The sequence below is a fragment of the Phalangium opilio genome, unplaced genomic scaffold (assembly GCF_054372755.1).
Source record: "Phalangium opilio isolate 3A_F unplaced genomic scaffold, DU_Popi_V2 ptg000078l_1, whole genome shotgun sequence".
NCBI classification, from domain to species: Eukaryota; Metazoa; Arthropoda; class Arachnida; order Opiliones; family Phalangiidae; genus Phalangium; species Phalangium opilio.
In genome coordinates this window covers 3,233,884-3,250,302 of record NW_028324186.1, presented here as the reverse complement: position 1 = coordinate 3,250,302, position 16,419 = coordinate 3,233,884, and the positions used below count along the sequence as shown (strand labels likewise).

The 16,419-nt window shown below is 45.8% G+C and overlaps 66 non-coding genes across 66 annotated transcripts; all 66 read right to left on the bottom strand.

Annotated features, from left to right (window-relative positions):
- Nucleotides 1-30: 30 nt before the first annotated feature.
- TRNAC-GCA (transfer RNA cysteine (anticodon GCA)) lies at nucleotides 31-102 on the bottom strand. Its single transcript has one exon. It is a non-coding gene; the product is annotated as a tRNA-Cys (tRNA).
- A 187-nt stretch (nucleotides 103-289) lies between these two features.
- TRNAC-ACA (transfer RNA cysteine (anticodon ACA)) lies at nucleotides 290-361 on the bottom strand. The gene has a single exon. It is a non-coding gene; the product is annotated as a tRNA-Cys (tRNA).
- A 57-nt stretch (nucleotides 362-418) lies between these two features.
- TRNAC-GCA (transfer RNA cysteine (anticodon GCA)) lies at nucleotides 419-490 on the bottom strand. Its single transcript has one exon. It is a non-coding gene; the product is annotated as a tRNA-Cys (tRNA).
- A 58-nt stretch (nucleotides 491-548) lies between these two features.
- TRNAC-ACA (transfer RNA cysteine (anticodon ACA)) lies at nucleotides 549-620 on the bottom strand. The gene has a single exon. It is a non-coding gene; the product is annotated as a tRNA-Cys (tRNA).
- Nucleotides 621-674: 54 nt separating this feature from the next.
- Nucleotides 675-749, bottom strand: TRNAC-ACA (transfer RNA cysteine (anticodon ACA)). The gene has a single exon. It is a non-coding gene; the product is annotated as a tRNA-Cys (tRNA).
- Nucleotides 750-805: 56 nt separating this feature from the next.
- TRNAC-GCA (transfer RNA cysteine (anticodon GCA)) lies at nucleotides 806-877 on the bottom strand. The gene has a single exon. It is a non-coding gene; the product is annotated as a tRNA-Cys (tRNA).
- Nucleotides 878-935: 58 nt separating this feature from the next.
- TRNAC-ACA (transfer RNA cysteine (anticodon ACA)) lies at nucleotides 936-1,007 on the bottom strand. The gene has a single exon. It is a non-coding gene; the product is annotated as a tRNA-Cys (tRNA).
- A 57-nt stretch (nucleotides 1,008-1,064) lies between these two features.
- Nucleotides 1,065-1,136, bottom strand: TRNAC-ACA (transfer RNA cysteine (anticodon ACA)). The gene has a single exon. It is a non-coding gene; the product is annotated as a tRNA-Cys (tRNA).
- A 420-nt stretch (nucleotides 1,137-1,556) lies between these two features.
- TRNAC-ACA (transfer RNA cysteine (anticodon ACA)) lies at nucleotides 1,557-1,628 on the bottom strand. Its single transcript has one exon. It is a non-coding gene; the product is annotated as a tRNA-Cys (tRNA).
- A 178-nt stretch (nucleotides 1,629-1,806) lies between these two features.
- TRNAC-ACA (transfer RNA cysteine (anticodon ACA)) lies at nucleotides 1,807-1,878 on the bottom strand. Its single transcript has one exon. It is a non-coding gene; the product is annotated as a tRNA-Cys (tRNA).
- Nucleotides 1,879-2,177: 299 nt separating this feature from the next.
- TRNAC-ACA (transfer RNA cysteine (anticodon ACA)) lies at nucleotides 2,178-2,249 on the bottom strand. The gene has a single exon. It is a non-coding gene; the product is annotated as a tRNA-Cys (tRNA).
- A 57-nt stretch (nucleotides 2,250-2,306) lies between these two features.
- Nucleotides 2,307-2,378, bottom strand: TRNAC-GCA (transfer RNA cysteine (anticodon GCA)). Its single transcript has one exon. It is a non-coding gene; the product is annotated as a tRNA-Cys (tRNA).
- A 58-nt stretch (nucleotides 2,379-2,436) lies between these two features.
- TRNAC-ACA (transfer RNA cysteine (anticodon ACA)) lies at nucleotides 2,437-2,508 on the bottom strand. The gene has a single exon. It is a non-coding gene; the product is annotated as a tRNA-Cys (tRNA).
- Nucleotides 2,509-2,565: 57 nt separating this feature from the next.
- TRNAC-ACA (transfer RNA cysteine (anticodon ACA)) lies at nucleotides 2,566-2,637 on the bottom strand. The gene has a single exon. It is a non-coding gene; the product is annotated as a tRNA-Cys (tRNA).
- A 307-nt stretch (nucleotides 2,638-2,944) lies between these two features.
- On the bottom strand, nucleotides 2,945-3,016 carry TRNAC-ACA (transfer RNA cysteine (anticodon ACA)). Its single transcript has one exon. It is a non-coding gene; the product is annotated as a tRNA-Cys (tRNA).
- Nucleotides 3,017-3,202: 186 nt separating this feature from the next.
- Nucleotides 3,203-3,274, bottom strand: TRNAC-ACA (transfer RNA cysteine (anticodon ACA)). Its single transcript has one exon. It is a non-coding gene; the product is annotated as a tRNA-Cys (tRNA).
- Nucleotides 3,275-3,452: 178 nt separating this feature from the next.
- On the bottom strand, nucleotides 3,453-3,524 carry TRNAC-ACA (transfer RNA cysteine (anticodon ACA)). Its single transcript has one exon. It is a non-coding gene; the product is annotated as a tRNA-Cys (tRNA).
- A 57-nt stretch (nucleotides 3,525-3,581) lies between these two features.
- On the bottom strand, nucleotides 3,582-3,653 carry TRNAC-GCA (transfer RNA cysteine (anticodon GCA)). Its single transcript has one exon. It is a non-coding gene; the product is annotated as a tRNA-Cys (tRNA).
- Nucleotides 3,654-3,711: 58 nt separating this feature from the next.
- On the bottom strand, nucleotides 3,712-3,783 carry TRNAC-ACA (transfer RNA cysteine (anticodon ACA)). Its single transcript has one exon. It is a non-coding gene; the product is annotated as a tRNA-Cys (tRNA).
- A 57-nt stretch (nucleotides 3,784-3,840) lies between these two features.
- On the bottom strand, nucleotides 3,841-3,912 carry TRNAC-ACA (transfer RNA cysteine (anticodon ACA)). The gene has a single exon. It is a non-coding gene; the product is annotated as a tRNA-Cys (tRNA).
- A 307-nt stretch (nucleotides 3,913-4,219) lies between these two features.
- TRNAC-ACA (transfer RNA cysteine (anticodon ACA)) lies at nucleotides 4,220-4,291 on the bottom strand. Its single transcript has one exon. It is a non-coding gene; the product is annotated as a tRNA-Cys (tRNA).
- A 186-nt stretch (nucleotides 4,292-4,477) lies between these two features.
- On the bottom strand, nucleotides 4,478-4,549 carry TRNAC-ACA (transfer RNA cysteine (anticodon ACA)). Its single transcript has one exon. It is a non-coding gene; the product is annotated as a tRNA-Cys (tRNA).
- A 186-nt stretch (nucleotides 4,550-4,735) lies between these two features.
- TRNAC-ACA (transfer RNA cysteine (anticodon ACA)) lies at nucleotides 4,736-4,807 on the bottom strand. The gene has a single exon. It is a non-coding gene; the product is annotated as a tRNA-Cys (tRNA).
- A 186-nt stretch (nucleotides 4,808-4,993) lies between these two features.
- On the bottom strand, nucleotides 4,994-5,065 carry TRNAC-ACA (transfer RNA cysteine (anticodon ACA)). Its single transcript has one exon. It is a non-coding gene; the product is annotated as a tRNA-Cys (tRNA).
- A 307-nt stretch (nucleotides 5,066-5,372) lies between these two features.
- Nucleotides 5,373-5,444, bottom strand: TRNAC-ACA (transfer RNA cysteine (anticodon ACA)). The gene has a single exon. It is a non-coding gene; the product is annotated as a tRNA-Cys (tRNA).
- A 307-nt stretch (nucleotides 5,445-5,751) lies between these two features.
- On the bottom strand, nucleotides 5,752-5,823 carry TRNAC-GCA (transfer RNA cysteine (anticodon GCA)). The gene has a single exon. It is a non-coding gene; the product is annotated as a tRNA-Cys (tRNA).
- A 436-nt stretch (nucleotides 5,824-6,259) lies between these two features.
- TRNAC-ACA (transfer RNA cysteine (anticodon ACA)) lies at nucleotides 6,260-6,331 on the bottom strand. Its single transcript has one exon. It is a non-coding gene; the product is annotated as a tRNA-Cys (tRNA).
- Nucleotides 6,332-6,646: 315 nt separating this feature from the next.
- TRNAC-ACA (transfer RNA cysteine (anticodon ACA)) lies at nucleotides 6,647-6,718 on the bottom strand. The gene has a single exon. It is a non-coding gene; the product is annotated as a tRNA-Cys (tRNA).
- A 57-nt stretch (nucleotides 6,719-6,775) lies between these two features.
- TRNAC-ACA (transfer RNA cysteine (anticodon ACA)) lies at nucleotides 6,776-6,847 on the bottom strand. The gene has a single exon. It is a non-coding gene; the product is annotated as a tRNA-Cys (tRNA).
- A 57-nt stretch (nucleotides 6,848-6,904) lies between these two features.
- On the bottom strand, nucleotides 6,905-6,976 carry TRNAC-GCA (transfer RNA cysteine (anticodon GCA)). Its single transcript has one exon. It is a non-coding gene; the product is annotated as a tRNA-Cys (tRNA).
- A 58-nt stretch (nucleotides 6,977-7,034) lies between these two features.
- On the bottom strand, nucleotides 7,035-7,106 carry TRNAC-ACA (transfer RNA cysteine (anticodon ACA)). Its single transcript has one exon. It is a non-coding gene; the product is annotated as a tRNA-Cys (tRNA).
- A 57-nt stretch (nucleotides 7,107-7,163) lies between these two features.
- On the bottom strand, nucleotides 7,164-7,235 carry TRNAC-ACA (transfer RNA cysteine (anticodon ACA)). Its single transcript has one exon. It is a non-coding gene; the product is annotated as a tRNA-Cys (tRNA).
- A 299-nt stretch (nucleotides 7,236-7,534) lies between these two features.
- TRNAC-ACA (transfer RNA cysteine (anticodon ACA)) lies at nucleotides 7,535-7,606 on the bottom strand. The gene has a single exon. It is a non-coding gene; the product is annotated as a tRNA-Cys (tRNA).
- Nucleotides 7,607-7,784: 178 nt separating this feature from the next.
- Nucleotides 7,785-7,856, bottom strand: TRNAC-ACA (transfer RNA cysteine (anticodon ACA)). Its single transcript has one exon. It is a non-coding gene; the product is annotated as a tRNA-Cys (tRNA).
- Nucleotides 7,857-8,163: 307 nt separating this feature from the next.
- On the bottom strand, nucleotides 8,164-8,235 carry TRNAC-ACA (transfer RNA cysteine (anticodon ACA)). The gene has a single exon. It is a non-coding gene; the product is annotated as a tRNA-Cys (tRNA).
- Nucleotides 8,236-8,421: 186 nt separating this feature from the next.
- Nucleotides 8,422-8,493, bottom strand: TRNAC-ACA (transfer RNA cysteine (anticodon ACA)). Its single transcript has one exon. It is a non-coding gene; the product is annotated as a tRNA-Cys (tRNA).
- A 299-nt stretch (nucleotides 8,494-8,792) lies between these two features.
- On the bottom strand, nucleotides 8,793-8,864 carry TRNAC-ACA (transfer RNA cysteine (anticodon ACA)). The gene has a single exon. It is a non-coding gene; the product is annotated as a tRNA-Cys (tRNA).
- A 178-nt stretch (nucleotides 8,865-9,042) lies between these two features.
- On the bottom strand, nucleotides 9,043-9,114 carry TRNAC-ACA (transfer RNA cysteine (anticodon ACA)). The gene has a single exon. It is a non-coding gene; the product is annotated as a tRNA-Cys (tRNA).
- Nucleotides 9,115-9,421: 307 nt separating this feature from the next.
- On the bottom strand, nucleotides 9,422-9,493 carry TRNAC-ACA (transfer RNA cysteine (anticodon ACA)). Its single transcript has one exon. It is a non-coding gene; the product is annotated as a tRNA-Cys (tRNA).
- Nucleotides 9,494-9,679: 186 nt separating this feature from the next.
- Nucleotides 9,680-9,751, bottom strand: TRNAC-ACA (transfer RNA cysteine (anticodon ACA)). The gene has a single exon. It is a non-coding gene; the product is annotated as a tRNA-Cys (tRNA).
- Nucleotides 9,752-10,058: 307 nt separating this feature from the next.
- TRNAC-ACA (transfer RNA cysteine (anticodon ACA)) lies at nucleotides 10,059-10,130 on the bottom strand. Its single transcript has one exon. It is a non-coding gene; the product is annotated as a tRNA-Cys (tRNA).
- Nucleotides 10,131-10,188: 58 nt separating this feature from the next.
- TRNAC-GCA (transfer RNA cysteine (anticodon GCA)) lies at nucleotides 10,189-10,260 on the bottom strand. Its single transcript has one exon. It is a non-coding gene; the product is annotated as a tRNA-Cys (tRNA).
- Nucleotides 10,261-10,448: 188 nt separating this feature from the next.
- On the bottom strand, nucleotides 10,449-10,520 carry TRNAC-ACA (transfer RNA cysteine (anticodon ACA)). The gene has a single exon. It is a non-coding gene; the product is annotated as a tRNA-Cys (tRNA).
- Nucleotides 10,521-10,835: 315 nt separating this feature from the next.
- TRNAC-ACA (transfer RNA cysteine (anticodon ACA)) lies at nucleotides 10,836-10,907 on the bottom strand. The gene has a single exon. It is a non-coding gene; the product is annotated as a tRNA-Cys (tRNA).
- Nucleotides 10,908-11,213: 306 nt separating this feature from the next.
- On the bottom strand, nucleotides 11,214-11,285 carry TRNAC-GCA (transfer RNA cysteine (anticodon GCA)). The gene has a single exon. It is a non-coding gene; the product is annotated as a tRNA-Cys (tRNA).
- A 57-nt stretch (nucleotides 11,286-11,342) lies between these two features.
- Nucleotides 11,343-11,414, bottom strand: TRNAC-ACA (transfer RNA cysteine (anticodon ACA)). The gene has a single exon. It is a non-coding gene; the product is annotated as a tRNA-Cys (tRNA).
- A 57-nt stretch (nucleotides 11,415-11,471) lies between these two features.
- Nucleotides 11,472-11,543, bottom strand: TRNAC-ACA (transfer RNA cysteine (anticodon ACA)). The gene has a single exon. It is a non-coding gene; the product is annotated as a tRNA-Cys (tRNA).
- A 186-nt stretch (nucleotides 11,544-11,729) lies between these two features.
- Nucleotides 11,730-11,801, bottom strand: TRNAC-ACA (transfer RNA cysteine (anticodon ACA)). The gene has a single exon. It is a non-coding gene; the product is annotated as a tRNA-Cys (tRNA).
- Nucleotides 11,802-11,979: 178 nt separating this feature from the next.
- On the bottom strand, nucleotides 11,980-12,051 carry TRNAC-GCA (transfer RNA cysteine (anticodon GCA)). The gene has a single exon. It is a non-coding gene; the product is annotated as a tRNA-Cys (tRNA).
- A 58-nt stretch (nucleotides 12,052-12,109) lies between these two features.
- Nucleotides 12,110-12,181, bottom strand: TRNAC-GCA (transfer RNA cysteine (anticodon GCA)). The gene has a single exon. It is a non-coding gene; the product is annotated as a tRNA-Cys (tRNA).
- Nucleotides 12,182-12,239: 58 nt separating this feature from the next.
- TRNAC-ACA (transfer RNA cysteine (anticodon ACA)) lies at nucleotides 12,240-12,311 on the bottom strand. The gene has a single exon. It is a non-coding gene; the product is annotated as a tRNA-Cys (tRNA).
- A 187-nt stretch (nucleotides 12,312-12,498) lies between these two features.
- On the bottom strand, nucleotides 12,499-12,570 carry TRNAC-ACA (transfer RNA cysteine (anticodon ACA)). Its single transcript has one exon. It is a non-coding gene; the product is annotated as a tRNA-Cys (tRNA).
- Nucleotides 12,571-12,885: 315 nt separating this feature from the next.
- Nucleotides 12,886-12,957, bottom strand: TRNAC-ACA (transfer RNA cysteine (anticodon ACA)). Its single transcript has one exon. It is a non-coding gene; the product is annotated as a tRNA-Cys (tRNA).
- Nucleotides 12,958-13,143: 186 nt separating this feature from the next.
- On the bottom strand, nucleotides 13,144-13,215 carry TRNAC-ACA (transfer RNA cysteine (anticodon ACA)). Its single transcript has one exon. It is a non-coding gene; the product is annotated as a tRNA-Cys (tRNA).
- A 187-nt stretch (nucleotides 13,216-13,402) lies between these two features.
- TRNAC-GCA (transfer RNA cysteine (anticodon GCA)) lies at nucleotides 13,403-13,474 on the bottom strand. Its single transcript has one exon. It is a non-coding gene; the product is annotated as a tRNA-Cys (tRNA).
- A 58-nt stretch (nucleotides 13,475-13,532) lies between these two features.
- On the bottom strand, nucleotides 13,533-13,604 carry TRNAC-ACA (transfer RNA cysteine (anticodon ACA)). Its single transcript has one exon. It is a non-coding gene; the product is annotated as a tRNA-Cys (tRNA).
- A 306-nt stretch (nucleotides 13,605-13,910) lies between these two features.
- Nucleotides 13,911-13,982, bottom strand: TRNAC-ACA (transfer RNA cysteine (anticodon ACA)). The gene has a single exon. It is a non-coding gene; the product is annotated as a tRNA-Cys (tRNA).
- A 186-nt stretch (nucleotides 13,983-14,168) lies between these two features.
- TRNAC-ACA (transfer RNA cysteine (anticodon ACA)) lies at nucleotides 14,169-14,240 on the bottom strand. Its single transcript has one exon. It is a non-coding gene; the product is annotated as a tRNA-Cys (tRNA).
- Nucleotides 14,241-14,418: 178 nt separating this feature from the next.
- Nucleotides 14,419-14,490, bottom strand: TRNAC-GCA (transfer RNA cysteine (anticodon GCA)). The gene has a single exon. It is a non-coding gene; the product is annotated as a tRNA-Cys (tRNA).
- A 58-nt stretch (nucleotides 14,491-14,548) lies between these two features.
- Nucleotides 14,549-14,620, bottom strand: TRNAC-GCA (transfer RNA cysteine (anticodon GCA)). Its single transcript has one exon. It is a non-coding gene; the product is annotated as a tRNA-Cys (tRNA).
- A 58-nt stretch (nucleotides 14,621-14,678) lies between these two features.
- TRNAC-ACA (transfer RNA cysteine (anticodon ACA)) lies at nucleotides 14,679-14,750 on the bottom strand. The gene has a single exon. It is a non-coding gene; the product is annotated as a tRNA-Cys (tRNA).
- A 317-nt stretch (nucleotides 14,751-15,067) lies between these two features.
- On the bottom strand, nucleotides 15,068-15,139 carry TRNAC-ACA (transfer RNA cysteine (anticodon ACA)). The gene has a single exon. It is a non-coding gene; the product is annotated as a tRNA-Cys (tRNA).
- A 315-nt stretch (nucleotides 15,140-15,454) lies between these two features.
- On the bottom strand, nucleotides 15,455-15,526 carry TRNAC-ACA (transfer RNA cysteine (anticodon ACA)). The gene has a single exon. It is a non-coding gene; the product is annotated as a tRNA-Cys (tRNA).
- A 186-nt stretch (nucleotides 15,527-15,712) lies between these two features.
- On the bottom strand, nucleotides 15,713-15,784 carry TRNAC-ACA (transfer RNA cysteine (anticodon ACA)). The gene has a single exon. It is a non-coding gene; the product is annotated as a tRNA-Cys (tRNA).
- Nucleotides 15,785-15,971: 187 nt separating this feature from the next.
- TRNAC-GCA (transfer RNA cysteine (anticodon GCA)) lies at nucleotides 15,972-16,043 on the bottom strand. Its single transcript has one exon. It is a non-coding gene; the product is annotated as a tRNA-Cys (tRNA).
- A 58-nt stretch (nucleotides 16,044-16,101) lies between these two features.
- TRNAC-ACA (transfer RNA cysteine (anticodon ACA)) lies at nucleotides 16,102-16,173 on the bottom strand. Its single transcript has one exon. It is a non-coding gene; the product is annotated as a tRNA-Cys (tRNA).
- Between the last annotated feature and the right edge of the window lie 246 nt (nucleotides 16,174-16,419).

The window sequence follows — 16,419 nt, the reverse complement described above, 5'->3', positions numbered from 1 at the left end:
TAAAATAAACGGAATGATCCGTGCTGCTACAGGGGGAACTCGGGTTTGAACCAAGGACCTCTCGATCTGCAGTCGAATGCTCTACCTCTGAGCTATTCCCCCTTGTTCCAGGCCGTAATGTCGATTTAACTAAAATAAACGGAATGATCCGTGCTGTTACAGGGGGAACTCGGGTTTGAACCAAAGACCTCTCGATCTGCAGTCGAATGCTCTACCACTGAGCTATCCCCCTTGTTCCTAGCCGTAATGTCGATTTAACTAAAATAATTGGAATGATCCGTGCTGTTACAGGGGGAACTCGGGTTTGAACCAAGGACCTCTCGATTTGTAGTCGAATGCTCTACCACTGAGCTTTCCCCCTTATTCATAGCCGTAATGTCGATTTAAATAAAATAAACGGAATGATCCGTGCTGCTACAGGGGGAACTCGGGTTTGAACCAAGGACCTCTCGATCTGCAGTCGAATGCTCTACCACTGAGCTATTCCCCCTTGTTCAAGGCCGTAATGTCGATTTAACTAAAATAATTGGAATGATCCGTGCTGTTACAGGGGGAACTCGGGTTTGAACCATGGACCTCTCGATTTGTAGTCGAATGCTCTACCACTGAGCTAACCCCCTTGTTCATAGCCGTAATGTCGATTTAACTAAAATAATTGGAATGATCCGTGCTGTTACAGGGGGAACTCGGGTTTGAACCAAGGACCTCTCGATTTGTAGTCGAATGCGCTACCACTGAGCTATCCCCTTATTCATAGCCGTAATGTCGATTTAAATAAAATAAACGGAATGATCCGTGCTGCTACAGGGGGAACTCGGGTTTGAACCAAGGACCTCTCGATCTGCAGTCGAATGCTCTACCACTGAGCTATTCCCCCTTGTTCAAGGCCGTAATGTCGATTTAACTAAAATAATTGGAATGATCTGTGCTGTTACAGGGGGAACTCGGGTTTGAACCATGGACCTCTCGATTTGTAGTCGAATGCTCTACCACTGAGCTAACCCCCTTGTTCATAGCCGTAATGTCGATTTAACTAAAATAATTGGAATGATCCGTGCTGTTACAGGGGGAACTCGGGTTTGAACCATGGACCTCTCGATTTGTAGTCGAATGCTCTACCACTGAGCTATCCCCCTTCTTCATAGCCGTAATGTCGATTTAAATAAAATAAACGGAATGATCCGTGCTGTTACAGGGGGAACTCGGGTTTGAACCAAGGACCTTTCAATCTGCAGCCGAATGCGAGTTATCCCTCCTTGTTCCTAGCCGTAATGTCGATTTAACTAAAATAAACGGAATGATCCGTGCTGTTACAGGGGGAACTCGGGTTTGAACCAAAGATCTCTCGATCTGCAGTCGAATGCGAGCTATCCCTCCTTGTTCCTAGCCGTAATGTCGATTTAACTAAAATAAACGGAATGATCCGTGCTGTTACAGGGGGAACTCGGGTTTGAACCAAAGATCTCTCGATCTGCAGTCGAATGCGAGCTATCCCTCCTTGTTCCTAGCCGTAATGTCGATTTAACTAAAATAATTGGAATGATCCGTGCTGTTACAGGGGGAACTCGGGTTTGAACCCAGGACCTCTCGATTTGTAGTTGAATGCTCTACCACTGAGCTATCCCCCTTGTTCATAGCCGTAATGTCGATTTAAATAAAATAAACGGAATGATCCGTGCTGTTACAGGGGGAACTCGGGTTTGAACCAAGGACCTTTCGATCTGCAGTCGAATGCGAGCTATCCCTCCTTGTTCATAACCGTAATTTCGATTTAACTAAAATAAACGGAATGATCCGTGCTGTTACAGGGGGAACTCGGGTTTGAACCAAGGACCTCTCGATCTGTAGTCGAATGCTCTACCACTGAGCTATCCCCCTTGTTCATAGCCGTAATGTCGATTTAACTAAAATAAACGGAATGATCCGTGCTGTTACAGGGGGAACTCGGGTTTGAACCAAGGACCTTTCGATCTGCAGTCGAATGCGAGCTATCCCTCGTTGTTCATAACCGTAATTTCGATTTAACTAAAATAAACGGAATGATCCGTGCTGTTACAGGGGGAACTCGGGTTTGAACCAAAGATCTCTCGATCTGGAGTCGAATGCGAGCTATCCCTCCTTGTTCCTAGCCGTAATGTCGATTTAACTAAAATAATTGGAATGATCCGTGCCGTTACAGGGGGAACTCGGGTTTGAACCAAGGACCTCTCGATTTGTAGTCGAATGCTCTACCACTGAGCTATCCCCCTTGTTCATAGCCGTAATGTCGATTTAAATAAAATAAACGGAATGATCCGTGCTGCTACAGGGGGCACTCGGGTTTGAACCAAGGACCTCTCGATCTGCAGTCGAATGCTCTACCACTGAGCTATTCCCCCTTGTTCAAGGCCGTAATGTCGATTTAACTAAAATAATTGGAATGATCCGTGCTGTTACAGGGGGAACTCGGGTTTGAACCATGGACCTCTCGATTTGTAGTCGAATGCTCTACCACTGAGCTAACCCCCTTGTTCATAGCCGTAATGTCGATTTAACTAAAATAATTGGAATGATCCGTGCTGTTACAGGGGGAACTCGGGTTTGAACCAAGGACCTCTCGATTTGTAGTCGAATGCTCTACCACTGAGCTATCCCCCTTGTTCATAGCCGTAATGTCGATTTAAATAAAATAAACGGAATGATCCGTGCTGTTACAGGGGGAACTCGGGTTTGAACCAAGGACCTTTCGATCTGCAGCCGAATGCGAGTTATCCCTCCTTGTTCCTAGCCGTAATGTCGATTTAACTAAAATAATTGGAATGATCCGTGCTGTTACAGGGGGAACTCGGGTTTGAACCTAGGACCTCTCGATCTGCAGTCGAATGCTCTACCACTGAGCTATCCCCCTTGTTCATGGCCGCAATGTCGATTTAAATAAAATAAACGGAATGATCCGTGCTGTTACAGGGGGAACTCGGGTTTGAGCCAAGGACCTCTCGATCTGTAGTCGAATGCTCTACCACTGAGCTATCCCCCTTGTTCATAGCCAAAATGTCGATTTAAATAAAATAAATGGAATGATCCGTGCTGTTACAGGGGGAACTCGGGTTTGAACCAAGGACCTCTAGATCTGCAGTCGAATGCTCTACCAATGAGCTATCCCCCTTGTTCATAGCCGTAATGTCGATTTAAATAAAATAAACGGAATGATCCGTGCTGTTTCATGGGGAACTCGGGTTTGAACCAAGGACCTCTCGATCTGTAGTCGAATGCTCTACCACTGAGCTATCCCCCTTGTTCATAGCCAAAATGTCGATTTAACTAAAATAAACGGAATGATCCGTGCTGTTACAGGGGGAACTCGGGTTTGAACCAAAGATCTCTCGATCTGGAGTCGAATGCGAGCTATCCCTCCTTGTTCCTAGCCGTAATGTCGATTTAACTAAAATAATTGGAATGATCCGTGCCGTTACAGGGGGAACTCGGGTTTGAACCAAGGACCTCTCGATTTGTAGTCGAATGCTCTACCACTGAGCTATCCCCCTTGTTCATAGCCGTAATGTCGATTTAAATAAAATAAACGGAATGATCCGTGCTGCTACAGGGGGCACTCGGGTTTGAACCAAGGACCTCTCGATCTGCAGTCGAATGCTCTACCACTGAGCTATTCCCCCTTGTTCAAGGCCGTAATGTCGATTTAACTAAAATAATTGGAATGATCCGTGCTGTTACAGGGGGAACTCGGGTTTGAACCATGAACCTCTCGATTTGTAGTCGAATGCTCTACCACTGAGCTAACCCCCTTGTTCATAGCCGTAATGTCGATTTAACTAAAATAATTGGAATGATCCGTGCTGTTACAGGGGGAACTCGGGTTTGAACCAAGGACCTCTCGATTTGTAGTCGAATGCTCTACCACTGAGCTATCCCCCTTGTTCATAGCCGTAATGTCGATTTAAATAAAATAAACGGAATGATCCGTGCTGTTACAGGGGGAACTCGGGTTTGAACCAAGGACCTTTCGATCTGCAGCCGAATGCGAGTTATCCCTCCTTGTTCCTAGCCGTAATGTCGATTTAACTAAAATAATTGGAATGATCCGTGCTGTTACAGGGGGAACTCGGGTTTGAACCTAGGACCTCTCGATCTGCAGTCTAATGCTCTACCACTGAGCTATCCCCCTTGTTCATGGCCGCAATGTCGATTTAAATAAAAAAAACGGAATGATCCGTGCTGTTACAGGGGGAACTCGGGTTTGAGCCAAGGACCTCTCGATCTGTAGTCGAATGCTCTACCACTGAGCTATCCCCCTTGTTCATAGCCAAAATGTCGATTTAAATAAAATAAATGGAATGATCCGTGCTGTTACAGGGGGAACTCGGGTTTGAACCAAGGACCTCTAGATCTGCAGTCGAATGCTCTACCAATGAGCTATCCCCCTTGTTCATAGCCGTAATGTCGATTTAAATAAAATAAACGGAATGATCCGTGCTGTTTCATGGGGAACTCGGGTTTGAGCCAAGGACCTCTCGATCTGTAGTCGAATGCTCTACCACTGAGCTATCCCCCTTGTTCATAGCCAAAATGTCGATTTAAATAAAATAAACGGAATGATCCGTGCTGTTACAGGGGGAACTCGGGTTTGAACCAAGGACCTCTAGATCTGCAGTCGAATGCTCTACCAATGAGCTATCCCCCTTGTTCATAGCCGTAATGTCGATTTAAATAAAATAAACGGAATGATCCGTGCTGTTTCATGGGGAACTCGGGTTTGAACCAAGGACCTCTAGATCTGTAGTCGAATGCTCTACCACTGAGCTATCCCCCTTTTTCATAGCCAAAATGTCGATTTAACTAAAATAAACGGAATGATCCGTGCTGTTACAGGGGGAACTCGGGTTTGAACCAAGGACCTCTCGATCTGCAGTCGAATGCTCTACCAATGAGCTATCCCCCTTGTTCATAGCCGTAATGTCGATTTAAATAAAATAAACGGAATGATCCGTGCTGTTTCATGGGGAACTCGGGTTTGAACCAAGGACCTCTCGATTTGTAGTCGAATGCTCTACCACTGAGCTATCCCCCTTGTTCATAGCCGTAATGTCGATTTAAATAAAATAAACGGAATGATCCGTGCTGTTACAGGGGGAACTCGGGTTTGAACCAAGGACCTTTCGATCTGCAGCCGAATGCGAGTTATCCCTCCTTGTTCCTAGCCGTAATGTCGATTTAACTAAAATAATTGGAATGATCCGTGCTGTTACAGGGGGAACTCGGGTTTGAACCTAGGACCTCTCGATCTGCAGTCGAATGCTCTACCACTGAGCTATCCCCCTTGTTCATGGCCGCAATGTCGATTTAAATAAAATAAACGGAATGATCCGTGCTGTTACAGGGGGAACTCGGGTTTGAGCCCAGGACCTCTCGATCTGTAGTCGAATGCTCTACCACTGAGCTATCCCCCTTGTTCATAGCCAAAATGTCGATTTAAATAAAATAAACGGAATGATCCGTGCTGTTACAGGGGGAACTCGGGTTTGAACCAAGGACCTTTCGATCTGCAGCCGAATGCGAGTTATCCCTCCTTGTTCCTAGCCGTAATGTCGATTTAACTAAAATAATTGGAATGATCCGTGCTGTTACAGGGGGAACTCGGGTTTGAACCTAGGACCTCTCGATCTGCAGTCGAATGCTCTACCACTGAGCTATCCCCCTTGTTCATGGCCGCAATGTCGATTTAAATAAAATAAACGGAATGATCCGTGCTGTTACAGGGGGAACTCGGGTTTGAACCAAGGACCTCTCGATCTGCAGTCGAATGCTCTACCACTGAGCTATCCCCCTTGTTCATGGCCGCAATGTCGATTTAAATAAAATAAACGGAATGATCCGTGCTGTTACAGGGGGAACTCGGGTTTGAACCTAGGACCTCTCGATCTGCAGTCGAATGCTCTACCACTGAGCTATCCCCCTTGTTCATGGCCGCAATGTCGATTTAAATAAAATAAACGGAATGATCCGTGCTGTTACAGGGGGAACTCGGGTTTGAACCTAGGACCTCTCGATCTGCAGTCGAATGCTCTACCACTGAGCTATCCCCCTTGTTCATGGCCGCAATGTCGATTTAAATAAAATAAACGGAATGATCCGTGCTGTTACAGGGGGAACTCGGGTTTGAACCAAGGACCTTTCGATCTGCAGCCGAATGCGAGTTATCCCTCCTTGTTCCTAGCCGTAATGTCGATTTAACTAAAATAATTGGAATGATCCGTGCTGTTACAGGGGGAACTCGGGTTTGAGCCCAGGACCTCTCGATCTGTAGTCGAATGCTCTACCACTGAGCTATCCCCCTTGTTCATAGCCAAAATGTCGATTTAAATAAAATAAACGGAATGATCCGTGCTGTTACAGGGGGAACTCGGGTTTGAACCAAGGACCTCTCGATCTGCAGTCGAATGCTCTACCAATGAGCTATCCCCCTTGTTCATAGCCGTAATGTCGATTTAAATAAAATAAACGGAATGATCCGTGCTGTTACAGGGGGAACTCGGGTTTGAACCAAGGACCTCTCGATCTGCAGTCGAATGCTCTACCAATGAGCTATCCCCCTTGTTCATAGCCGTTATGTCGATTTAAATAAAATAAACGGAGTGATCCGTGCTGTTTCATGGGGAACTCGGGTTTGAACCAAGGACCTCTCGATCTGTAGTCGAATGCTCTACCACTGAGCTATCCTCCTTGTTCATAGCCAAAATGTCGATTTAACTAAAATAAACGGAATGATCCGTGCTGTTACAGGGGGAACTCGGGTTTGAACCAAGGACCTCTCGATTTGTAGTCGAATGCTCTACCACTGAGCTATCCCCCTTATTCATAGCCGTAATGTCGATTTAAATAAAATAAACGGAATGATCCGTGCTGCTACAGGGGTAACTCGGGTTTGAACCAAGGACCTCTCGATCTGCAGTCGAATGCTCTACCACTGAGCTATTCCCCCTTGTTCAAGGCCGTAATGTCGATTTAACTAAAATAATTGGAATGATCCGTGCTGTTACAGGGGGAACTCGGGTTTGAACCATGGACCTCTCGATTTGTAGTCGAATGCTCTACCACTGAGCTAACCCCCTTGTTCATAGCCGTAAAGTCGATTTAACTAAAATAATTGGAATGATCCGTGCTGTTACAGAGGGAACTCGGGTTTGAACCAAGGACCTCTCGATTTGTAGTCGAATGCTCTACCACTGAGCTATCCCCCTTGTTCATAGCCGTAATGTCGATTTAAATAAAATAAACGGAATGATCCGTGCTGTTACAGGGGGAACTCGGGTTTGAACCAAGGACCTTTCGATCTGCAGCCGAATGCGAGTTATCCCTCCTTGTTCCTAGCCGTAATGTCGATTTAACTAAAATAAACGGAATGATCCGTGCTGTTACAGGGGGAACTCGGGTTTGAACCAAAGATCTCTCGATCTGCAGTCGAATGCGAGCTATCCCTCCTTGTTCCTAGCCGTAATGTCGATTTAACTAAAATAATTGGAATGATCCGTGCTGTTACAGGGGGAACTCGGGTTTGAACCAAGGACCTCTCGATTTGTAGTTGAATGCTCTACCACTGAGCTATCCCCCTTGTTCATAGCCGTAATGTCGATTTAAATAAAATAAACGGAATGATCCGTGCTGTTACAGGGGGAACTCGGGTTTGAACCAAGGACCTTTCGATCTGCAGTCGAATGCGAGCTATCCCTCCTTGTTCATAACCGTAATTTCGATTTAACTAAAATAAACGGAATGATCCGTGCTGTTACAGGGGGAACTCGGGTTTGAACCAAGGACCTCTCGATCTGTAGTCGAATGCTCTACCACTGAGCTATCCCCCTTGTTCATAGCCGTAATGTCGATTTAACTAAAATAAACGGAATGATCCGTGCTGTTACAGGGGGAACTCGGGTTTGAACCAAGGACCTTTCGATCTGCAGCCGAATGCGAGTTATCCCTCCTTGTTCCTAGCCGTAATGTCGATTTAACTAAAATAATTGGAATGATCCGTGCTGTTACAGGGGGAACTCGGGTTTGAACCTAGGACCTCTCGATCTGCAGTCGAATGCTCTACCACTGAGCTATCCCCCTTGTTCATGGCCGCAATGTCGATTTAAATAAAATAAACGGAATGATCCGTGCTGTTACAGGGGGAACTCGGGTTTGAGCCAAGGACCTCTCGATCTGTAGTCGAATGCTCTACCACTGAGCTATCCCCCTTGTTCATAGCCAAAATGTCGATTTAAATAAAATAAACGGAATGATCCGTGCTGTTACAGGGGGAACTCGGGTTTGAACCAAGGACCTCTCGATCTGCAGTCGAATGCTCTACCAATGAGCTATCCCCCTTGTTCATAGCCGTAATGTCGATTTAAATAAAATAAACGGAATGATCCGTGCTGTTACAGGGGGAACTCGGGTTTGAACCAAGGACCTCTCGATTTGTAGTCGAATGCTCTACCACTGAGCTATCCCCCTTGTTCATAGCCGTAATGTCGATTTAAATAAAATAAACGGAATGATCCGTGCTGTTACAGGGGGAACTCGGGTTTGAACCAAGGACCTTTCGATCTGCAGCCGAATGCGAGTTATCCCTCCTTGTTCCTAGCCGTAATGTCGATTTAACTAAAATAAACGGAATGATCCGTGCTGTTACAGGGGGAACTCGGGTTTGAACCAAAGATCTCTCGATCTGCAGTCGAATGCGAGCTATCCCTCCTTGTTCCTAGCCGTAATGTCGATTTAACTAAAATAATTGGAATGATCCGTGCTGTTACAGGGGGAACTCGGGTTTGAACCAAGGACCTCTCGATTTGTAGATGAATGCTCTACCACTGAGCTATCCCCCTTGTTCATAGCCGTAATGTCGATTTAAATAAAATAAACGGAATGATCCGTGCTGTTACAGGGGGAACTCGGGTTTGAACCAAGGACCTTTCGATCTGCAGTCGAATGCGAGCTATCCCTCCTTGTTCATAACCGTAATTTCGATTTAACTAAAATAAACGGAATGATCCGTGCTGTTACAGGGGGAACTCGGGTTTGAACCAAGGACCTCTCGATCTGTAGTCGAATGCTCTACCACTGAGCTATCCCCCTTGTTCATAGCCGTAATGTCGATTTAACTAAAATAAACGGAATGATCCGTGCTGTTACAGGGGAAACTCGGGTTTGAACCAAGGACCTTTCGATCTGCAGCCGAATGCGAGTTATCCCTCCTTGTTCCTAGCCGTAATGTCGATTTAACTAAAATAATTGGAATGATCCGTGCTGTTACAGGGGGAACTCGGGTTTGAACCTAGGACCTCTCGATCTGCAGTCGAATGCTCTACCACTGAGCTATCCCCCTTGTTCATGGCCGCAATGTCGATTTAAATAAAATAAACGGAATGATCCGTGCTGTTACAGGGGGAACTCGGGTTTGAGCCAAGGACCTCTCGATCTGTAGTCGAATGCTCTACCACTGAGCTATCCCCCTTGTTCATAGCCAAAATGTCGATTTAAATAAAATAAACGGAATGATCCGTGCTGTTACAGGGGGAACTCGGGTTTGAACCAAGGACCTCTCGATCTGCAGTCGAATGCTCTACCAATGAGCTATCCCCCTTGTTCATAGCCGTAATGTCGATTTAAATAAAATAAACGGAATGATCCGTGCTGTTTCATGGGGAACTCGGGTTTGAACCAAGGACCTCTCGATCTGTAGTCGAATGCTCTACCACTGAGCTATCCCCCTTGTTCATAGCCAAAATGTCGATTTAACTAAAATAAACGGAATGATCCGTGCTGCTACAGGGGGAACTCGGGTTTAAAACAAGAACCTCTCGATCTGCAGTCGAATGCGAGCTATCCCTCCTTGTTCCTAGCCGTAATGTCGATTTAACTAAAATAAACGGAATAATCCGTGCTGTTACAGGGGGAACTCGGGTTTGAACCAAGGACCTCTCGATCTGCAGTCGAATGCTCTACCAATGAGCTATCCCCCTTGTTCATAGCCGTAATGTCGATTTAAATAAAATAAACGGAATGATCCGTGCTGTTTCATGGGGAACTCGGGTTTGAACCAAGGACCTCTCGATCTGTAGTCGAATGCTCTACCACTGAGCTATCCCCCCTTGTTCAAGGCCGTAATGTCGATTTAAATAAAATAAACGGAATAATCCGTGCTGTTACAGGGGGAACTCGGGTTTGAACCAAGGACCTCTCGATCTGCAGTCGAATGCTCTACCTCTGAGCTATTCCCCCTTGTTCAACGCCGTAATGTCGATTTAACTAAAATAAACGGAATGATCCGTGCTGTTACAGGGGGAACTCGGGTTTGAACCAAGGACCTCTCGATCTGCAGTCGAATGCTCTACCACTGAGCTATTTTCCCTTGTTCAAGGCCGTAATGTCGATTTAACTAAAATAATTGGAATGATCCGTGCTGTTACAGGGGGAACTCGGGTTTGAACCATGGACCTCTCGATTTGTAGTCGAATGCTCTACCACTGAGCTATCCCCCTTGTTCATAGCCGTAATGTCGATTTAACTAAAATAAACGGAATGATCCGTGCTATTACAGGGGTAACTCGGGTTTGAACCTAGGACCTCTCGATCTGCAGTCGAATGCTCTACCACTGAGCTATCCCCCTTGTTCATGGCCGCAATGTCGATTTAAATAAAATAAACGGAATGATCCGTGCTGTTGCAGGGGGAACTCGGGTTTGAGCCAAGGACCTCTCGATCTGCAGTCGAATGCTCTACCAATGAGCTATCCCCCTTGTTCATAGCCGTAATGTCGATTTAAATAAAATAAACGGAATGATCCGTGCTGTTTCATGGGGAACTCGGGTTTGAACCAAGGACCTCTCGATCTGTAGTCGAATGCTCTACCACTGAGCTATCCCCCTTGTTCATAGCCAAAATGTCGATTTAACTAAAATAAACGGAATGATCCCTGCTGTTACAGGGAACTCGGGTTTAAACCAAGAACCTCTCGATCTGCAGTCGAATGCGAGCTATCCCTCCTTGTTCCTAGCCGTAATGTCGATTTAACTAAAATAAACGGAATAATCCGTGCTGTTACAGGGGGAACTCGGGTTTGAACCAAGGACCTCTCGATCTGCAGTCGAATGCACTACCTCTGAGCTATTCCCCCTTGTTGAAGGCCGTAATGTCGATTTAACTAAAATAAACGGAATGATCCGTGCTGTTACAGGGGGAACTCGGGTTTGAACCAAGGACCTCTCGATCTGCAGTCGAATGCTCTACCACTGAGCTATTCCCCTTGTTCATAGCCGTAATGTCGATTTAACTAAAATAATTGGAATGATCCGTGCTGTTACAGGGGGAACTCGGGTTTGAACCAAGGACCTCTCGATTTGTAGTCGAATGCTCTACCACTGAGCTATCCCCCTTGTTCATAGCCATAATGTCGATTTAAATAAAATAAACGGAATGATCCGTGCTGTTACAGGGGGAACTCGGGTTTGAGCCAAGGACCTCTCGATCTGTAGTCGAATGCTCTACCACTGAGCTATCCCCCTTGTTCATAGCCAAAATGTCGATTTAAATAAAATAAACGGAATGATCTGTGCTGTTACAGGGGGAACTCGGGTTTGAACCAAGGACCTCTCGATCTGCAGTCGAATGCTCTACCAATGAGCTATCCCCCTTGTTCATAGCCTTAATGTCGATTTAAATAAAATAAACGGAATGATCCGTGCTGTTTCATGGGGAACTCGGGTTTGAACCAAGGACCTCTCGATCTGTAGTCGAATGCTCTACCACTGAGCTATCCCCCATGTTCATAGCCAAAATGTCGATTTAACTAAAATAAACGGAATGATCCGTGCTGTTACAGGGGGAACTCGGGTTTAAACCAAGAACCTCTCGATCTGCAGTCGAATGCGAGCTATCCCTCCTTGTTCCTAGCCGTAATGTCGATTTAACTAAAATAAACGGAATAATCCGTGCTGTTACAGGGGGAACTCGGGTTTGAACCAAGGACCTCTCGATCTGCAGTCGAATGCTCTACCTCTGAGCTATTCCCCCTTGTTCAAGGCCGTAATGTCGATTTAACTAAAAAAAACGGAATGATCCGTGCTGTTACAGGGGGAACTCGGGTTTGAACCAAGGACCTCTCGATCTGCAGTCGAATGCTCTACCACTGAGCTATTCCCCCTTGTTCAAGGCCGTAATGTCGATTTAACTAAAATAATTGGAATGATCCGTGCTGTTACAGGGGGAACTCGGGTTTGAACCATGGACCTCTCGATTTGTAGTCGAATGCTCTACCACTGAACTATCCCCCTTGTTCATAGCCGTAATGTCGATTTAACTAAAATAAACGGAATGATCCGTGCTGTTACAGGGTGAACTCGGGTTTGAACCAAGGACCTCTCGATCTGCAGTCGAATGCTCTACCACTGAGCTATTCCCCTTTGTTCAAGGCCGTAATGTCGATTTAACTAAAATAATTGGAATGATCCGTGCTGTTACAGGGGGAACTCGGGTTTGAACCATGGACCTCTTGATTTGTAGTCGAATGCTCTACCACTGAGCTATCCCCCTTGTTCATAGCCGTAATGTCGATTTAACTAAAATAAACGGAATGATCCGTGCTATTACAGGGGTAACTCGGGTTTGAACCTAGGACCTCTCGATCTGCAGTCGAATGCTCTACCACTGAGCTATCCCCCTTGTTCATGGCCGCAATGTCGATTTAAATAAAATAAACGGAATGATCCGTGCTGTTACAGGGGGAACTCGGGTTTGAGCCAAGGACCTATCGATCTGCAGTCGAATGCTCTACCAAAGAGCTATCCCCCTTGTTCATAGCCGTAATGTCGATTTAAATAAAATAAACGGAATGATCCGTGCTGTTTCATGGGGAACTCGGGTTTGAACCAAGGACCTCTCGATCTGTAGTCGAATGCTCTACCACTGAGCTATCCCCCTTGTTCATAGCCAAAATGTCGATTTAAATAAAATAAACGGAATGATCCGTGCTGTTACAGGGGGAACTCGGGTTTGAACCAAGGACCTCTCGATCTGCAGTCGAATGCTCTACCAATGAGCTATCCCCCTTGTTCATAGCCGTAATGTCGATTTAAAAAAAATAAACGGAATGATCCGTGCTGTTTCATGGGGAACTTGGGTTTGAACCAAGGACCTCTCGATCTGTAGTCGAATGCTCTACCACTGAGCTATCCCCCTTGTTCATAGCCAAAATGTCGATTTAACTAAATTAAACGGAATAATCCGTGCTGTTACAGGGGGAACTCGGGTTTGAACCAAGAACCTCTCGATCTGCAGTCGAATGCTCTACCTCTGAGCTATTCCCCCTTGTTGAAGGCCGTAATGTCGATTTAACTAAAATAAACGGAATGATCCGTGCTGTTACAGGGGGAACTCGGGTTTGAACCAAGGACCTCTCGATCTGCAGTCGAATGCTCTACCACTGAGCTATTCCCCCTTGTTCAAGGCCGTAATGTCGATTTAACTAAAATAATTGGAATGATCCGTGCTGTTACAGGGGGAACTCGGGTTTGAACCATGGACCTCTCGATTTGTAGTCGAATGCTCTACCACTGAGCTATCCCCCTTGTTCATAGCCATAATGTCGATTTAAATAAAATAAACGGAATGATCCGTGCTGTTACAGGGGGAACTCGGGTTTGAACCAAGGACCTTTCGATCTGCAGCCGAATGCGAGTTATTCCTCCTTGTTCCTAGCCGTAATGTCGATTTAACTAAAATAATTGGAATGATCCGTGCTGTTACAGGGGGAACTCGGGTTTGAACCTAGGACCTCACGATCTGAAGTCGAATGCTCTACCACTGAGTATCCCCCTTGTTCATGGCCGCAATGTCGATTTAAATAAAATAAACGGAATGATCCGTGCTGTTACAGGGGGAACTCGGGTTTGAGCCAAGGACCTCTCGATCTGTAGTCGAATGCTCTACCACTGAGCTATCCCCCTTGTTCATAGCCAAAATGTCGATTTAAATAAAATAAACGGAATGATCCGTGCTGTTACAGGGGGAACTCGGGTTTGAACCAAGGACCTCTCGATCTGCAGTCGAATGCTCTACCAATGAGCTATCCCCCTTGTTCATAGCCTTAATGTCGATTTAAATAAAATAAACGGAATGATCCGTGCTGTTTCATGGGGAACTCGGGTTTGAACCAAGGACCTCTCGATCTGTAGTCGAATGCTCTACCACTGAGCTATCCCCCTTGTTCATAGCCAAAATGTCGATTTAACTAAAATAAACGGAATGATCCGTGCTGTTACAGGGGGAACTCGGGTTTAAACCAAGAACCTCTCGATCTGCAGTCGAATGCGAGCTATCCCTCCTTGTTCCTAGCCGTAATGTCGATTTAACTAAAATAAACGGAATAATCCGTGCTGTTACAGGGGGAACTCGGGTTTGAACCAAGGACCTCTCGATCTGCAGTCGAATGCTCTACCTCTGAGCTATTCCCCCTTGTTCAAGGCCGTAATGTCGATTTAACTAAAATAAACGGAATGATCCGTGCTGTTACAGGGGGAACTCGGGTTTGAACCAAGGACCTCTCGATCTGCAGTCGAATGCTCTACCACTGAGCTATTCCCCCTTGTTCAAGGCCGTAATGTCGATTTAACTAAAATAATTGGAATGATCCGTGCTGTTACAGGGGGAACTCGGGTTTGAACCATGGACCTCTCGATTTGTAGTCGAATGCTCTACCACTGAGCTATCCCCCTTGTTCATAGCCGTAATGTCGATTTAACTAAAATAAACGGAATGATCCGTGCTGTTACAGGAGGAACTCGGGTTTGAACCAAGGACCTCTCGATCTGCAGTCGAATGCTCTACCACTGAGCTATTCCCCTTTGTTCAAGGCCGTAATGTCGATTTAACTAAAATAATTGGAATGATCCGTGCTGTTACAGGGTGAACTCGGGTTTGAACCAAGGACCTCTCGATCTGCAGTCGAATGCTCTACCACTGAGCTATTCCCCTTTGTTCAAGGCCGTAATGTCGATTTAACTAAAATAATTGGAATGATCCGTGCTGTTACAGGGGGAACTCGGGTTTGAACCATGGACCTCTTGATTTGTAGTCGAATGCTCTACCACTGAGCTATCCCCCTTGTTCATAGCCGTAATGTCGATTTAACTAAAATAAACGGAATGATCCGTGCTATTACAGGGGTAACTCGGGTTTGAACCTAGGACCTCTCGATCTGCAGTCGAATGCTCTACCACTGAGCTATCCCCCTTGTTCATGGCCGCAATGTCGATTTAAATAAAATAAACGGAATGATCCGTGCTGTTACAGGGGGAACTCGGGTTTGAGCCAAGGACCTATCGATCTGCAGTCGAATGCTCTACCAAAGAGCTATCCCCCTTGTTCATAGCCGTAATGTCGATTTAAATAAAATAAACGGAATGATCCGTGCTGTTTCATGGGGAACTCGGGTTTGAACCAAGGACCTCTCGATCTGTAGTCGAATGCTCTACCACTGAGCTATCCCCCTTGTTCATAGCCAAAATGTCGATTTAAATAAAATAAACGGAATGATCCGTGCTGTTACAGGGGGAACTCGGGTTTGAACCAAGGACCTCTCGATCTGCAGTCGAATGCTCTACCAATGAGCTATCCCCCTTGTTCATAGCCGTAATGTCGATTTAAAAAAAATAAACGGAATGATCCGTGCTGTTTCATGGGGAACTTGGGTTTGAACCAAGGACCTCTCGATCTGTAGTCGAATGCTCTACCACTGAGCTATCCCCCTTGTTCATAGCCAAAATGTCGATTTAACTAAATTAAACGGAATAATCCGTGCTGTTACAGGGGGAACTCGGGTTTGAACCAAGAACCTCTCGATCTGCAGTCGAATGCTCTACCTCTGAGCTATTCCCCCTTGTTGAAGGCCGTAATGTCGATTTAACTAAAATAAACGGAATGATCCGTGCTGTTACAGGGGGAACTCGGGTTTGAACCAAGGACCTCTCGATCTGCAGTCGAATGCTCTACCACTGAGCTATTCCCCCTTGTTCAAGGCCGTAATGTCGATTTAACTAAAATAATTGGAATGATCCGTGCTGTTACAGGGGGAACTCGGGTTTGAACCATGGACCTCTCGATTTGTAGTCGAATGCTCTACCACTGAGCTATCCCCCTTGTTCATAGCCATAATGTCGATTTAAATAAAATAAACGGAATGATCCGTGCTGTTACAGGGGGAACTCGGGTTTGAACCAAGGACCTTTCGATCTGCAGCCGAATGCGAGTTATTCCTCCTTGTTCCTAGCCGTAATGTCGATTTAACTAAAATAATTGGAATGATCCGTGCTGTTACAGGGGGAACTCGGGTTTGAACCTAGGACCTCACGATCTGAAGTCGAATGCTCTACCACTGAGTATCCC